At 42.4% G+C, this 17,885-nt stretch overlaps 2 protein-coding genes and 1 long non-coding RNA gene across 5 annotated transcripts in view; 2 read left to right on the top strand and 1 right to left on the bottom strand.

The window, feature by feature from the left end:
• mib1 (mind bomb 1) overlaps positions 1-17,885 on the bottom strand; it is a 638,149-nt gene that overhangs the window by 389,211 nt on the left and 231,053 nt on the right. The window lies entirely within an intron of this gene.
• LOC135922010 (uncharacterized) overlaps positions 1-17,885 on the top strand; it is a 129,694-nt gene that overhangs the window by 46,348 nt on the left and 65,461 nt on the right. The window lies entirely within an intron of this gene.
• Positions 3,236-16,413, top strand: LOC139046860 (uncharacterized). Its single transcript, XR_011506951.1, has 3 exons — positions 3,236-3,593; positions 4,364-4,475; positions 16,118-16,413. It is a non-coding gene; the product is annotated as an uncharacterized lncRNA (long non-coding RNA).

Below are 17,885 nucleotides of genomic sequence, written 5' to 3'. Positions count from 1 at the left end.
TGGTTTCATCGCTAGGCCTACTTCCTCAGGCTCAACGAGCACGTCCGCCAAATCACTTCGAAGAGCTAGCTGAGATAGTTACATAGGCCTATGAAACAGGTCCCGCCTAGCACCCAGGCCCAACGAGGGAAACCGCCAGACCCAGACAAAGCCGGCACGTTCACCACGCTCACCACGAATTCAAAATTTGCGCCCCCGCTCCATGCAAAACAAAAGAAGAAAAAAGGCCACCCAGCCACGAACGAAGTCGCTAAAGCCTCGACACAGGAGCGTCCGCACGCCCAATTACTATTTAAATACAAAAAACAGCTAATAAAAACAGAAGCAAGCTCAAAGCATGCACAAAAACTTATGATTTCGTCGTCCTAGCTCCATAAGCCCTAGCTTATGGAACATGCTAACCTACCGAAACTCCTTTAAAGTGTAAGCTGCTATACCATATCTAATACCTGTCACACTGGACATTTTAATGTCATAGGATGCAAATTACATTCAGTGCAATAAATGCCATTCGACCTGTGGTGGTGGTACACAACAAAAATTGATGTCATTCGGTCATGATATCAATGGCAATCATTGCAAAAAAAATTGGTGAGAGAACAAGAGCAAGGTATATGTAGAATGTCTATGTAGAAAGTCAATTTATTTTAACATATATATGGCGTGTCACTTCACCAGAATAACACGCATATAAAACTTCCAATTCCAGAATTTCTAGCCACTACAAGCAAAAACAAGGCTTGACCAGCTTAGTAGCCATAGCCAATAAATTGAAGACAAACAATACGACTGACATGGCAGTGCTGGACGACGCTCGGTTGCAGTAGCCGAAGCAGTTAGTTGATGTGTGCTTTGCATTGCGAACAAAGCAATCAGAGGAAGAAGCGAGACTGTCAAATAGATCCATACAGGCGCCCGACTGCTTGCAGTAAAACTGACTAGTAAAGCGACAGCCGCCAGACGCCACTGAGGTGGAGAGTAAAAAACATTTTGTGAAAGCCTGCCATGCAGCTTTCCTTTAGTAAAATAGCAGATGCCTTAAATAACACAAAATTAATTACCTCTTTACATCACTGTTTCTGAAATTATGAATGCTCAATGTCATTTTAGTCATTCACCACAAGTGCAAAGCTGACTGATTTTTTTCAGATTCATTTGATTGCAGAAGTAATTCGATTCTAATGGCATTAAATATCGCTGCGTAACAACCGAATAATGTCATTCAATGCTAATGCCATTCGATTCGAATGACAATAAAATTTCCAGTGTGACAGGAGCATAACACAACCACTTGTGAGCCACTGGCCATGTTACCACTATCCATTCATCTTTAGAATGCTGATTAATTATGTTTCAGAATGATTTCATTAAATATGCTAGTCCTATTCCCCAGCCTGTGTGAATTAGTCACTTGTGAAGAAACTTTCCATGTTTCTGTGAAGTATGGGTTAGGTTGCTGCATCAGCTCAGATAGGGTACCAGAAATTGTTTCTACCCGTCAAATGACGAAACACAAGTCTACAGTTACCTTCATTGCCTTTACATTGCACTTATTGTGCAAAGTATAAATGGTATTGCAGCTTTCGAAAAATTGATTCAAAATCAGCTATTTATTTTGCATCCGTATTTTGCTCATGGTGCACATCTTTCTACAGAAATTGCTATATCAATGTCAGCAGTAGGAGCAAAACTAAGGTAGATCATTCTTGTCGCAGATTTTTAGAAAACATTTGAATATCAAGTATACTGCAAGCAATCAGTGCAGGCTGAAATTATTTATTTGCTTCATGACTTACAAACAACAGGCGATGGAGGAATCAGATTTTGTGTATTCATATAAATACTTTGTACGTACAAAGTAACTATGCACAGCACAACATATAATACTCCTGAATTCATGTAGAAAGATTGTAACGCATACTGTTGAGTAATATCTCATGGTGTCTTTTTAACTCTAGAAGTGAACAGTGCACCCATAAAATTTTTGTAGTTGGAACAAATGATATGAAGAAATCATATATACTACTTCAGATGAGTAGACAATTACATCTGCCTTTAACATAGTGCACAGCCCTCAGCACTGAGAACATGCTAGAGATATTGACACATCATAGCAGGATTCACATACTGTAACAAGTTTAAATATTTTGCTTTACAGCTCGATGTCCAGAGCTGGATTGCTATTATCTTGTAAAATTACCACTCACGCCAATTTTCAAGGAATAAAAAGCCGGATTATTTCAGTCCCATTACAGATATTTCTTTTTTTTTTATTATCAAGCAAGAACGTCTATAAAAGGCCACTCATTGAAGAAGGCAAACAAAATACAAAATTCCACAATCACAATGCAAGGTCATGCAAACGGCTCGTGAGTTCTATCGCAGATGCAGGTAAATCACAAAGATAACGAGGAAACACTACGTAATCGCGTTTATTCGCTGGAACGCACTGCAGCCACTTGGCTGCAAAAACATCGTACACCACCGCACATTTCTAGCACACACCACGTAGGACACATGTACGCTGCAGAGATGTGTGTTTTTTTCTGAGGAATGTTCGTGAGTCGCACGATAAACACAGAAGGCACGGGCGACAGGCGCGCAACCCGCGCACATTGAACACACCGGCATGAAAGCAAATGCGGACGACACCGGCGTAACCTGCGCTAGACGAGTGATGAACCCTGCTAGATTTGATGCTTTCCGACAGAAACAGTTACAACACGCACGGAAACATCGCACGCTGCCCAAGCGTACATCTGATACCGTGTCAACAATTCCTGAGGCTACAGTTGATGTTGACGACAGCAGAAAGTTATTTAAAACGAAGTGACAACGCACGTAGCACGGGCAGGAGCTCATAACGTCATGAAAAAACTTCAATACAGCTGACTTGAAGTGCAGATCTCGGAGGCCATACTTTTGCTGGCTGCACATGGCAGTTGTTCAAAATCGAAAATACGCCATAAAATTTTTTTCTACAGTGAAGTATAGCGGGCAATATAGACGCTTCAATGTTTTTTCTCTCGCAACTATACGTAGTTGGGCGCAATACGGCACAAAATGAGTGCGTACTGGTTATTATTAATGCATCACGGGGGCCACACAACCGCACAGGTATACAAATGACGCTCGCCCCATGCGATCGGTTGGTGGCGCAACCCACCACCCTGTTTCAAAGGAGACGCTCATAGCATTCATTCGTCTACACTGCTCTCTATTTCGCAACTGCCGGTCGCCGGTCGGTTGCGGGAGCCGTTGTGATGTGTTTGTCTAATCGTGTGGTTTTGTGTTTGGTGTAACGAAATGTGACTTGGTTCGCGAACACAGAAGTGCCAGAAGATAGCTTGTGTCTCTCTGAAAACTCACCATATGCGTGGCGTGCCAGGCAAATGGGGACCAACGATTTTCATGCCCTGGAGTGCGTTCTCTTTTGTGTCTGGTTGTGGGAAGTTCGCTGGACGTCGCAAAGAAATAATGTGTATTATTAGCGTGCCTCAGCTCGTCCACTACGTCACGGCGTGTAGGCTGGTTGTCGACGCAGCACCAGCAACTTGGAGAGCGCTTTTCGACCGCGTCGTACCATTCAAAAGGTAAGCAATCGTGCTTGCTAACTACACGTGTATTGTGCGTGCTTCTCGTGTGTGCACAGAGTGCACGAGCGTAAAATAGAATCAATAGAACTGCCACGGCAACAGTGGAACCCGTGCTGATGCTTGCTGAGCGCTGGTTGTCAGAATTTAGCTAGGCAAGTTTATTGTCTTAATGCGAAATTGAAAATGATTATAAGCGTTTTCTTCCGTTGAGAAATATTACGTTCGGAAATAATCGTGTTCATTATGTGCGCCTGTGCGTGAGCTCCCGCTTTTCTGCTTAAGTTGCATAACAACGCTCATCTGCATCTTGATAGATTCTAACTGCAATGACGTTTCCTCGCGTATAAATGCTTCTACGTTGTAAATAATCTCTGCTTACGCGGTCCTGAATTTACGAGCAGTTTTAGAAAGAAAAAAAAACGTAAGCAGTCAAAGCTTGCAACTGGTACAGCTTACTAAAAATTTTTAAGACAAGATGTGTTGACATAACTTATGCGTAACTAAACATGACACGAGACAGTTGCTTAAACTAAGTCATGAAAAAATTGAATTGGTATGTAAACAAAGATTTCTTTGTAATGTGTTGCTGCTGTGTGTGTGTTAAAAATTTTACGGTGATGAAGGGGTCCCTCTGTTGCCACCCTTCATTATTGCAAACATTATTTTCGTGACTATTTTTAGATGCTCCTTGCATGCGTTCACACTGTGACAGCGTTAATGTGCCACTGCTATAAATTAACTGCGAACTTTCCGAACTGATTTTGTAGTGGCGAGGCCGTAACCCACACCAGTGTCCACATAATGGAGGAGCCAGCAGAAATGCAGGGAAATCTTGGATGACTGCCATAGCGCAGTGTGTAATCTGATTGCTTGGTTCAGGTATGTATGATGTGTATGTGTTCCAAAGAGTAGGACCTCGGTATCATTCGTGGATAAGTTTATCAACATATTACTCAACACAGCTTACTAAGTAGGCTAAGTATTTTTGCAACTTGCTGCTTATTTGTTTTCATAGCTGTTATGCACATATTGTTTTCTATATAAAACTAGATCTAACATGTCCTGTTATTAAGTATTTTTTCTTGCATCAATTGCTTGGATGCAATTTAAATTTCATTTTTGTTTGACAGAATAGTTCTTGCGGAAACCCGCAAGGTGGAGAGAAGTACTTAATAAAGGGAAGATCAAACATCCACCTATTCGTTGCAACTGCTGCAAAGGAAACCTGTACGGGTTCCTCAGAAGAGAAGCCTCGAAGTTCAAGAAAAATTCGTCATGGTCCGGGACTTGAACCTGGGACCACTGCCTTTTCGGGGCAGCCGCTCTACCATCTAAACTAACCAGGCAACTAGCAAATGGTAGGGCGAAGTCAAATTTGTCAACAGCTGACAAATTCTGTCTGATTTTCCCTTTATAATTTTTGAAAGAGCGTAGGTTTGGGCATGTTGGTATTCCATAACTTTTAGGTTTTTGGCACACAAAAAGGGGTGAGAGACAGAGGTACGATGCGGACACAGCGCTAACTTCCAGCAATTGTTTTATTCTGTGAAGTGGTACACATACATATAGCTAACAGGCAACAGCGTACGCATGCGCATATGTACTGGTTTCTAATCAGATGAGACAGCAACGAGACATGTAATGGAAAGTTAAGATGATATCGAAGATGAAAAAGCGACCATGCATAGCCAAAAAAATTTTGTAATTGCAAGATTAGAATGCCATCTCCATCAAGCCACCCTCTGTGACACGTTCAAAAAATCTAATTCTTTTTTTGAAAGATCGATTGAAGGGGCATGCTAACATAGATTATTGAAGCAGCGAAGATCGCTAGTTTGGGGAATGCTCGTGTTAGCGCACCTTCATTCGATCTTTCAAAAAAAAGAATTAGATTTTTTGAACGTATCACAGAGGGTGGCTTGATGGAGATGGCATTCTAATCTTGCAATTACAAAATTTTTTTGGCTATGTATGGTCGCTTTTTCATCTTCGATATCATCTTAACTTTCCATTACACATGTCTCGTTGCTGTCTCATTTGATTAGAAACCAGTGCATATGTGTACCGCTTTGTAGAATAAAACAATTGCTGGAAGTTAGCGCTGTGTCCGTGTCGTACCTCTGTCTCTCGTCCCTTTTTGTGCACTAAAAGCCTAAAAGTTATTATTTTTGCTTAGTACACGGTGTATTTCTCACTCTATATTTTGGCTTTATTGTTTTGAAACTGTTTCCTATGCTGCAGCCTTTATTTCCATCTTCTTTTCTGTTTATTCTACACGCTTGTGCAGTTTCTGTGCACATAAGAATTCAAAGTGTAGTGGGCCAACTATGTTGCATGTCTAAGCACATGGCGTGCTTACCATTGTTTAACATTCATATTTGCAATTATTTATCTCTTGTCCCCAGAATAACTGCCACTTGCAAATACACATTTGATGAGCCTGAACTTTTTGAAATGATCATTATTCACTGTGCTGCAGTTACTGCTCTAACATATGGGTAACAGCACAAACATGATCACAAGAAAGGGGACACATACACACAGTGCTGGCAAACAACTGGTTTTATTGGCAAGGATAGCAACCTTATATATGCCAGTGAAGCAAAGGAAATGAAGGGGAAAACATGTCAAGGGTGATAGCGTGCTAACCACGCAAGCACAATACAGCCAACCAAGCGCGACAATATGCAAACAATTATTTTTCTTTGCCGTCTGAAGCCCCCCCCCCCCCCCCCCCAGTAGCCACATGCAGAAGGTCAAATTCAGCATCAAAGAGAGCAAGAGAAGGGGTGCTAAAGCACCTGCTACCAAATTTTCTAATGTGGTAGGCTTCTAAACTGATGAGTGCGGTCTTGTCACTGCCCTTTCCTAGAATCGTCTCTTTCAACCAGGCCACCCAGTCCGTATACTTGCCAACGTTCGCAACTAAATGTGCATATTTATCATCTGGTTGTTTCTTTTTTTCACTTTTTGAGCGTGTTCCCCTAAACGGTCATTGACACAGTGACCAGTTTCGCCGACGTAAACCATCCCACATGACGTGGGGATGCAATACACCACTCCAGTGGACATTTTACTAACGGCGGTTGGTGGTTCTTCTGGCATCCACTTTTTCTGGCGTCACAGATATGTGGCCACAACTTTCCCAGCTCAATTGGGGCAGAGAAACAAATTGGCACACCGTGCCTACTTGCCACCCTCTTAAGATTGTGGGAAAATTTATGGATGTAAGGGACCACCTCTGTCTTACGTGCCTTCCATTGATCCTCAGCCATTGTACTTCCTGATCCTCACTTGAATTTTGGAAGTAGGATTTCAGAAACAGCAGTCAAGACCAAGACGGGGATCCTGCAGCCAAAGGCGGCTTGCCTGATTATTAAACGTGGTCTTAATCTGATGTGGGCACAATTTTTGGAGAGCTGATGCCATACACAATACCGCTATACCTCTCTTAATTGTCTTGGAGTGTGCCGAGTCAAAGGGCAGCAACTCCTTCTTAGCTCGTCGGTAGTAGCCCCAGCAAACATGTCCATCACAGAACTTGATTTCTAGGTCTAAAAACTGTAAACTTGAAAGGTACGGGAGTTCATGGGTGAAACGCAACCAATGTCCATGTTTGCTAAAAATAGAAAATATTTTGCCTAATGTAGAGGGGTAGGGGAAGGTAGGCTGCTTCTTTAAAAGCACTAAAACATTCTCAATATACTTAAAAAACTTTAAAACCGGCATCCATTAAACATCTGTTCCAGTGCATTTTCCACCTTGGCGAGAAAAATGTCAGGAAGAATAGGGGCTACGCACAAGCCTATGCAGATGCCATCGCGCTGCAGAAATGACTACTCGTCAAATACAATAAATGTAGTTAATTTAGGGAAAATGAGGTATCCACCAAATCGTAGCAATTGCTACAAAGGAAACCCATGCGGGTTCCTTAAAGAAAAGCCTCGCAGTTGAAGAAAAATTCGTCCTAGTCCGGGACTCGAACCCAGGACCACTGCTTTTCCAGGGCAGCCACTCTACCAGCTGAGCTAACCCGATGGCTAGCAGGCAGTAGGGTAGCAGATGTCAATCGTAACAATTAATTGCTACGATTGACATCTGCTACCCTACTGATTGGGTGGATGTCTAATTTCTAATTTTCCTATAATTAATTACTTATCTCCACCTTGCGGGTTTCTGCAGAACTATTACCACAATAGAAGTAGAGTTCAAATGAAACTGCAATAATGATAGAAAGTTATGAACAGACAAACCGACAGTGTTCTGGAAGGATACGTCGCCGTTTTCAATGCAGTCTTTGACACACGCTAGCAGTTGATCCTGCGGAACTGAATGAAACAAGTCCTGCACGTCTGCTGAAAAACCGAAACCAACATGATCATTTCCCTCTAAAATCTACTACTGTGACTGATTGCTTTAGAAGAAATGGGTCGTTCAAAGCTAGCGTCTTGAGCTTCTTAGCAAAAACTGGCAAACACACTTCTGCCACGATCCCTCTTCACTAACAATAGTGCTAAACGGAACTTCGGGCTTGCGTGTCTTGGCTGTGAAAAACCCCCTCAAACTGTTCCCTCTGCTGTTAGATATGTCCCTGGCAAACTTTTTGAGGTCTACTTGCTTACAAAACTCAACGAACTTGGTTTTTACTTGCACTTCACTTTTCTCTCCGGGGTCAAAGTTCTTATTAGCCGCTACCAAACCTTTTTCATTGTAAATTCCCTTGGGTAAAACAATGAACCCACCATTTGTCAGCTTGCATAAGCATCAGGTTGTTACCCTTAAAGAAAGATGTCATTCAAGAATCTAGTACGGTACTAGTCCGGGGTTTTTGGAGCAAACTTTCGCAGGCAGTCAGTGCCTTCAAGAAGGCAGCTGTCCCGATTATCATCTTTTCCTGAGTGGCCACTTTTCGATTCATTGCAGTGATATCATGCGCAGGAAATCAGCTTGGAGCCCAAATTTGGATCCTTTCTGCAGATGTTGCATAATCTTCTCTGGTATATGGACGTCCCCCATGACGCTGACATTGGCTAAGACGCAACTGGCTAAGGCGATCGGTCTGTAGGAGGAGAGCTCGTTAGGGTATTTCCCCGGTTTAAGCAGGCCTACAACGCGACTGCATTTCCAAGAATCTGGAACATTTCCTGTCTCCCACATCATATTATAAGATAGAAGAAGACGTCATGATTCGATGCCAAGATGGGTAACGTCGGCACCAGGACCAGACGGAATCACATACGTTATCCAAGGGAATTTGCAATGAAAAATTTTTTGGTAGCGGCTAATAAGAACTGTGTCCCTGGAGAGAAAAGTGAAGTGCGAGGAAAAATTAAGTACGTTGAGTTTTGTAAGCAATTATGCCTTGGAAAGTTTGCCAGGGACATATCTAACAGCAGAGGGAACAGTTTGAGGGGGGTTTTCAGAGCCAAGACACATACGCCGAAAGTTCCGTTTAGCACTATTGTTAGTGAACAGGGTCGTGGAAGAAGTGTGTTAGCCAGTTTTTGCTAAAGAAGTTCAAGGCGCTAGCTTTAAACGACCCATTAATTTTAAAAAAATCAGTCGCAGTAGTACAGTTTTTAGAGGGAAATGATCATGTTGGTTTCGGTTTTTCGGAAGACGTGCAGGAGTTGTTTTATTCTGTTCCACAGAATCAACTGCTAGCGTGTGACAAAAAGTGCATGGAAGATAACGGCGACGTATCCTTCCAGAACACCGTTGGATTGGCCGTTCATAATTTTCTATCTTCATTGCAGTTTTATTTGAACTCGGCTTTTATTGTATTTGACAAGCAGCTGTTTTTGCAGTGCGATGGCATCTGCATAGGGTCTTGCGTAGCCCCTATTCTTTGTGAAATTTTTCAGGTCAAGGTGGACAACACACTGGAACAAGAGTTTAATGGGGGGCCAGTTTTAAAAATTTTTAGGCATGTTGACACTTATTTGGTGCTTTTATAAACAGCAGCCCACCTTCACCTACCCCTCTACAGTAGGCAAAGTGTTATCTATATTTAGCAAACATGGACGTGAGTTGCCTTTCATCCTTGAACTCCCGGACCTTTCAATTTTAGGTTTTATACCTAAAGATCACGTTCAGTGATGGACATGTTGGCTGGGCCTCCAACCCACGGGCTAAGGAATTGCTGCCCTTTCACTCGGCACTCTCCAAGACAATTACGAGAAGTATACAGGCGTTGCGTAAAAAATAGGCTCTCCAAAAATCGTGCCCACATCAGATTAAGCTCAGTTTTCATAATCAGGTAAGCCGTCTTTTAGCTGCAGGGTTCCCCATCTCGGTCTTGACTGCCATTTCAAAAGTCCTCCTTGAAAAGTTCAAGTGTGGATGTGGAAGTACAATGGTTGAGGATCAACTGAAGGCACCTAAGGCAGAGGTGGTCCCTTACATCCATAATCTTTCCCACAATCTTAAGGTGGCAAGTAGGCACGGTGTGCCAATTTGTTTCTATGCCCGAAATAAGCTGGGAAAGTTGTGTCAATGTATATGTAATGCCAGAAGAACCACCTACCGCCGTTAGTAAAATGTTCCACTGGAGTGGTGTATTGCATCCCCATGTCACGTGGGATGTTTTCTGTCCGTGAAATTGCTCGCTGTATCAATGACCGTTCAGGGCAACACCCACAAAAACTGAAAAAAAAAGCACTAGATGAGAAATATGCACATTTAGTTGCACACGTTAGCAAGTATACGGATTGTGTGGCCTAGTTGAAAGTCACGACGATTCTAGGAAAGAGCAGTGACAAGACTACGCGCATCAGTTTAAAAGCCTTGCACATTAGAAAATTCGGTAGCAACTGTTTTAGCACCCCTCACTTTGCTCTCTTTGATGCTGAATCTGATCTTCTGGGTGTGGCTATTGGGGCTTGAGATTGCAAAGGAAAAGGAAAATAATTGTTTGCGTTTTGTTGTGTTTGGTTGGCTTCATTGCGCTTGTGAACTTGGCACGCTGTCACCCTCGACATGATTTTCCCTTTCATTTCCCTTGCTTCACTCTGGCATATACAGGGTGTCCCACATAACGTGAGCCAAGCATTTAAAAATGAAAGGCGCGTGTGAAGGGAATTGAACGAAACCCATACTATTCACAATAGCCCATAGTAACTCAGACAATTTTTTTGTTTTCCCCATAACTTGCTAATTAAATAAGTTTAATTACAGAACATTTAGTTATTGGCTGAGGACCCCAAGTATGGTACGCAGATTTGTAGATTTGTAGAGCACCTTCAGAAACCACCGATCGAATTCTTTCCTTTACTAAATGTCTCATGTAGTCCTTTTTTTCCGGGTTGCAAAGAAAGCCCATGAAATATGAAGAAGGCCACGTGATGGAGCATAATGGTATTGTGCTGCTCTCAAGCGTGTGTTCGGTGAACAAGGTTGGCTGCATCGTGACTGGTGACGAGAAAGTGGCAGGGCATTCTTTATCTCATTGGCACCGCTCCGCCTGCAGCATGCATTTTCGCCATCATCCGACGGGAGCCGACCTTGTTCACCGAAGGCACGCTTGAGAGGAGCACAATACCACTGCGCAAGCACTCTGTCACGTGCCTTGTTTCATATTTTGCGGGCTTTCTTTGCAACTCGGAAGAAATGACTATGTGAGACATATCGTAAAGCAAACAACTCAATTGGTGGTTTCTGAACGGGCTCTACAAATCTGTGTGCCATACTTGGGGTCCTCAGCCAATAATTAAAGAGTTGGGTAATTAAATTTAATTAATTGGTGAGTTATGGGGAAAACAAAGGATTGTAGGAGTTGCTATAGGCTATTGCGAATAGTATGCATTCGGTTCAGTTCACTTCCAACGTGCCTTTCATTAAAAAAAAAAAATTCTTGGCTCAAGTTATGTGAGACACCCACAAGGTGTGCTGAGACACGCAAGGTGTGCTATCCTTGCCAATAAAATCAGTTGTTAGTCAGCACTGTGTGTACGTGTCTGCCTTCTTGTGGTCTGTTTGTGCTGTTACCCATATGTTTCGAGATGAACCAACTCTCCCAAAAGGAAGTATTGATGACGTTACTGCTGTACTGAGGTGTTTTCTAGTAAGCTTGATTTTTTTCTCTCCCATTAAAAAAAATTTTGGCAAGCTATGCCCATTCATGCAAATAGGCATTGTAGCAGTTAAGAGTCTATGTCCAGTTACATTATATTTCACCTTAAGTAAACACAGTATAGATCACATAGTTAGCTGATAGATCCGTGTATTGATGCTCAATCATTAAAGAACACTATTTCGTACATAGTGCTCAATTGTCTCGTTGCTTTTGCTGTAGCATTTGCTCGTTGTTGCTAATAAAATGAATTGAATTTCAACTCCACCACATAGAACATTCCGATTGGCACTTCTGTAATTTTAATAGTGATAATCAACCAACAAGCCCTAATTCAACAGCTGTCATGAATAATTTCTAATACTTTGGGTCCCTTTTCATGTGTTCTGTTTCACACTATGTATTTGGTCAGCACAGTGGGCATTCTTCTATTCAATCTGCTTGGTGCTGTTGAGGTCAGAATATCTTCAACCAGCAAGTTTAAATTATAATGCTATCCGTAAAACTTCGATTACTGGGCAGATGAAAGCATTTTATCTCATTCTAAACGTATCTTTGTTGTAACCACCAGTGTCTAGAGCAAGCATCATATGCACAGCAACTCATAATAAGTTTTTAAGTTGGATGGGTGAGTATGTATAGCTAAGTATACCTGTGCATACATATACTTTCTACATATTAGCTAGTGTTTTAGCCACACGAAGCAGCCTATGTTGTGTTTGCTGAAGTCAAATTTATGGTTGATGCACCTGCTTTTTTTGTTGTGCACTTACATTTCTGTGGTCTCTTAAGCACTGTAGTCGTGTGACAGCTGAAGTATTGCAGTAGTGTCAAAGTTAGCGTGCTCCACTATGCCAACACATACCTATCACCGTATTCGTGCATTTTCTGAGAACCAACTGTGTTCACTAGTTGAAATTTGTAGTGTCCTTATGAGTTTGCCGTTCAGTTCATGTAACTTTTCAGGACAGAATTTGCACAGGGAGGAAAGGGAGACCAAACAACATGACTGCTGCTAACAACTGTCTCTTTAGTTTCATGGAAGGATTAAAAATAACAATATCACTGGATATGTGCTTATATTGTGCACAAGTTCTTTCAGAGGGAAGATGTAAGTTGTGATATAAAGGAATTAAACCACGATAAACAGTATTTGCATAAAAAGAAAAGTAAATATGTGCAGAATAATTTCTATTCCTTGTCATCTAGAAAGGACGCTTTTTTTGCGTTGGCAATGAGGGCTGGCTCACACGTTTTATTTATGTGGCACGCCTCACTGATTTCTCTCGTCAATTCTTCACCGTGGGTGGAAACAGATGAACAATCTTAATTTAGCCTGAGGCCCTATCGCGGCAATGCACGGCCTAGTTGGACGAGCATACTGGTGATTGTTTTGGCACACATTTGGCACATTTAGCTATGGCCAGTCTGCCCTGTGTACATTTGACCACATGTGAAAGGAATACAGTACACTGCCTCTCGCACACACTAGACAAACTTGCTTTAACCAAGGAAACCTCGTTCGCCTGCTCGCCTTTCTCAATTCACTTGTGTACTGTTGTAAATGTGTATACGTATGTATGTGTGTACAAATGTGTATCCCTAGCAAGCAATCTACAAGCGAATTGAGAAAGGCACCCAGGCTAGGGATAGGGAGGCTTGCTTAGTTAAAGATACCACCAAATTTGTCTTGTGTTCGTTAGCAGTAGTGTAGTCTATTCCTTTGATCATCTGTATATTTGGTCAAATGTACATTGGGCAGACTGGCTGGTGCCTCAACATGCACCCAGGAGAGCACCATATGTCTCACATGACAATGCATTGACATTACTGATGCTATGCATCAGATTTAGAGTGTTCATCTGTCTTGTTCACCTCTGGTAACTGAATGGCCAACAATAACAGTAAGGAATATCACTTAAATACTGGGACGTGTCAGTCCGCTCTCATTATGATTGTGTGAACAAGAGGAACACTCTCTGAATGACACAGAATAGCAATCACTCCGTGCTTTCTAATTCTATTTGTTATGCAACATTTGTCCTCATTCTAAAAGAATGTGCAGTACAAGTGCACATGCAGTGTAAATATTTTCTGTATTCCTTCCCATAAAATAAACACTTAAACATTGAATTGGTAGCTTTTGTGCCCTGTGGTCTCTCTTCTGTTCCTTGTGTTGTACGCAAAAGTTAAACATGAACATGCACCAACTTTCTCAGTTACTCGTCAGTCAGTGTTGATAAACTCAAAATGTTTCCAGCCAGAACATTCTTACCATTTATGTCACATCCAGTCAGTATAGTACTACTCTGGCTTTTCATAAAGCATGCTAATATGTACTTCTGCATTTATAGTTTATGTAATGATAGCCTAACAGCACAAGCAAAGAGTTGTAGAGATACAAGCTGTATTTTGGCTATCACTAATTGCTTAGAAGGTGATCAGAGGCGGATACTAAGAGAGCTCTTCTGATTGGATGGTACAAACCGTACAACACCACAGTAACTTTCTCTTGAGCGAGTTGGTCTTTGCTAAATGCCATGCTGTTGTAGTGCAACAAACTGCAAAAAGAAAGATACGAAAGGACAGAAAGAAGGGAAAGAAAAATGGCACTACACTCACAACTGTTTATTAGGCACAAAACTTGCTACATATATATTGCGCACACTCTTGACATCAGGAGCAGCAAAAAGAGCAAGTGACAGGTCATGTTGTTCGTGTGAAACCCAACATTTTCATTTCCACATCATATAAAAACATATGTTTGACTAACACATGCTTGACTACTGATCCGAATGTGATATGCCTCAAGTAGTTCCCACGCGGTTTTATCTCTACTCTTACCTGGGATTCTCACCTCAGAAAAACGTGGCTTACAGGAGCACGATTTGCAATGTGCAGAGAGATGGGTGGTCATACCCTTTTCTAAATTGTTTTTGTTCCCTCATTCACACAATGGCCAATCTGCCCGACACAGGTTTTCCCATAACTTAGCGGTGTCTGGTAAACCACAGCAGTGGACCGCTTTTCCACATAGCTTTTTTGTCTAGTTTCAAGCATCATGTCCAGCAGCTTTTAAAATTCCATATTTCCTCATTCGGTCGTCACCTAGTGGCAGAAACCTCGCTGCAGCAACTCAGATGTAACAATAATCTGAAGGGGAGTGAGGGAAGTAAGCACGATTCCCAAAGAAAGGCTCAGGTGGCACCTTATTACCACAGGGTGAGCCACAGCCTCAAGGCGGTGAACAGGTATGAGGTACTTGTTGTTTTCTTCCTCGAACAAGCTGTCTTGCCTATGTCCCCGAATCATAGAGTGTGCAGTGCAGACGTACATTCAAACATGCAAAGTGCTACGTGGAAAAGTGTTCCACTGCTGTGGTTTCCCAGATACCGCTAAGTTACAGGAAAACCTACATCGGGCAGACTGGCCGTTGTGTGAACGACTAAATGAGGGAACATGCAAACAACTTAAAAGCGCATATGAACGCCCATTTTTTCTGCGTATTGTATACCGTGCTGCTGTACTGTAAGCCACGTTTTTCTGTGGTGATAATCCTAGGTAAGAGTAGCGATAAAACTGCGCAGGAACTGCTAGAGGCATATCACATTCGTATAACTGGTCAAGCGTGTGTTAGTCAAACACCTGTTTTGTTATATGATGCAAAAAGAAATTGTTGGGTTTGACGCAAACAAGATGACCTGACACTTGCTCTTTTCTTCCCCTGATGTCGAGAGTGCGCGCATATATATGTAGCAAGTTTCGTGTCTAATAAACAGTTGAGTGTGTCGCCGTCTTTCCCTTTTTTCTGTCCTTTAGAACCTTTCTTTTTCCAGTTCTTTGTGCTGCAACACCATGCCGTACAACCTGTACCACTTTCTACGCTTCACAAAACTGAAAGTCAACTTGGGCTCACTGAAACTGGTTATGTATTGCTTGTGTAGTCTCTTTAAAGATTGCTTTCAAACAGAGGTAAGCCATATAATTTTGTGTGGAGCCCCTACACTAATGCTACTGGACATACTTCTTGCTGCCAGCAGTTATTGACATAAAACCAATGGCCGATTGCACAAACAATAAAAATGCATAAAAAATGCTTGATGTCAGATTTCTCAGGTTCCTGTAAACAAAGCAAATTAGCTGCTTTAATGAGAAATTTTGGCAGACTGGGTGGGAATAGAACCTGGGGTGTGAAACAAGGACACTTCTGTGATGCCACTATATCCATGTGCTTTTGGAAGTAACCGTTGCAGATGTAAACGCTACTGAGGGTGAGCTTTGTGTTGTGCCAAGAACTAGGTCCTTATAAATCGGTTGTCAGTCCCTTTAAGGTGTGCCTACTGTGTGTGTTATATTGTGCACGTCACATTGCAGCCATCTGGTTCACTAAAGATGCTTTCACGTTCCCACACGTAAACAGTCTTAACATGCATCTGCCCTTTTATTGCAGGTACACCTAGGAAATGTATACATTGATGAGGAGTGGCACCTGCTCTAGTGCCATGGCTAGGACTCCGTGTTCTGCAAAGAACTGGCGAAACTGGTGTGGGGAGTTCTGGCACTCAGGATAGGAGCATCACAGGGGCTCTTTGGTGGTGCCTTCTGAACGACCGCAATGTCATTGAGAAGCCGGCATTGAGCCTCCATAAATTGGAAGCTGTGGACAGTATCATCGACATTGTTTCAAATTTGTTTGTGTTATGTTTGTAACAATACATGTATAACAGTGAAATGATTAATTTTCCAGATGCACTTGTTGCGTATCTTTCGAGATGTGGTGCCCCTGACCGTAGCCTAGCAGACATGCTGAGAGAAATTAAGTAAGCGTGTAATTGCAAACATGTGTACATGCAGTAAACCTCATTAATTTGAAGTCGTGGGGGCCATGCGAAATGACAGGACTAAGCAAACGCAACTAAAATGGTTTAAAATATATATTTATGTTTTGGCTTCCCACGGGAGACTTGTTCACAATGAAACCAGCAGCAGAGTAGGTAGCGTTCTTATCTGCAGCTCAAAACACGATTAAGGTACTTGGCATACATGGACACGGATGATTAGAGATTCAAGATAACGACACGTAAAATGATTTCATTCCTTAACAATCGAGCGATATTTTTCCTAGCTAATTGTGACGTAGTTGCGCAGTGCTCGGCCAGGGCATTCGATGCAAAGTTTCGTTTCTGGACATCATTCCTGTGCTGTTTAAGTCTTTTGTAGGAGTTACCGGTTTCTTCGATGTAGACATACTGACAGTTCGCACACCAAAGGCCCTACACTACGCCTGGGAACTTGTTTTTTTCCGTACGGTCTTTCACATGCACGAGCTCGTGTTTAAATTTTGGAATGTGCACAGCCTCCACATCATATGACCACAACGCATGCAAGGGCCTTGCTTATGCAGGGGACATATGGTATTGAAGCCCATCTTTCGGGAGTCCAGGGTGGGTGGGTACTGCGCAAGCCAGCTGGCACCCTACTGTGTCAATGGAGAACTCAGGGTATCCACAAGCCATCAATTCCCAGTGCACAAGTGAATTGTCTGCCATGTGGTCTTCTGCTGTTGTGCACACATTTTTCACCCAACAAAGGAGAGAGCAGACAACAGACCTCATTTGCGAAGCAGGGTGCACCAGTGTGTAGTTGAGGTAGCGCCTCGTGTGAGTTAGCTTCCTAAACACCTCAAATAACAGGTTTGGCCCTTTAGGTTGCACGAGGCTGTCCAAGAATGACAGTTGGCCTTAAGATTCCAATTCTATGGTGAACTTAATTGCTGCTTGCATTACTGTTTAAGTGAGCCGTGAAGAGGTGAACATTCTGTTGTTGCAAAACTCTGAAACAGTCGACATATCTGGAGAAGACCTTAGATGTCAATTAAACGAATTAACCTTGAGTTAAACCTCGACCTCTTCACGGCTCACTTAAACAATATGCAAGGAAAATTAGGTTCACCATAGAAGTTTAATGTGAAGGTCAACTGCCATTTTTGGACACCCTTGTGCCACGCGAAGGGCCGAACCTGTTATTCGAGGTGTTTAGGAAGCCAACTCACACAGGGCGCTACCTCAACTACACATTGGTGCACCCTGCTTCGCAAAAGAGGTCTGTTGTCTGCTCTCTCCTTCGTTGGGTGAAAAATGTGTGCACAACAGCAGAAGACCACATGGCAGACAATTCACTTGTGCAGTGGGAATTGATGGCTTGGGGATACCCTGAGT

This window comes from Dermacentor albipictus, chromosome 6 (assembly GCF_038994185.2).
Source record: "Dermacentor albipictus isolate Rhodes 1998 colony chromosome 6, USDA_Dalb.pri_finalv2, whole genome shotgun sequence".
Lineage (NCBI taxonomy): Eukaryota > Metazoa > Arthropoda > Arachnida > Ixodida > Ixodidae > Dermacentor > Dermacentor albipictus.
The sequence above is the reverse complement of the archived record's forward strand: the minus strand, read 5'-3'. Positions and strand labels throughout refer to the sequence as shown.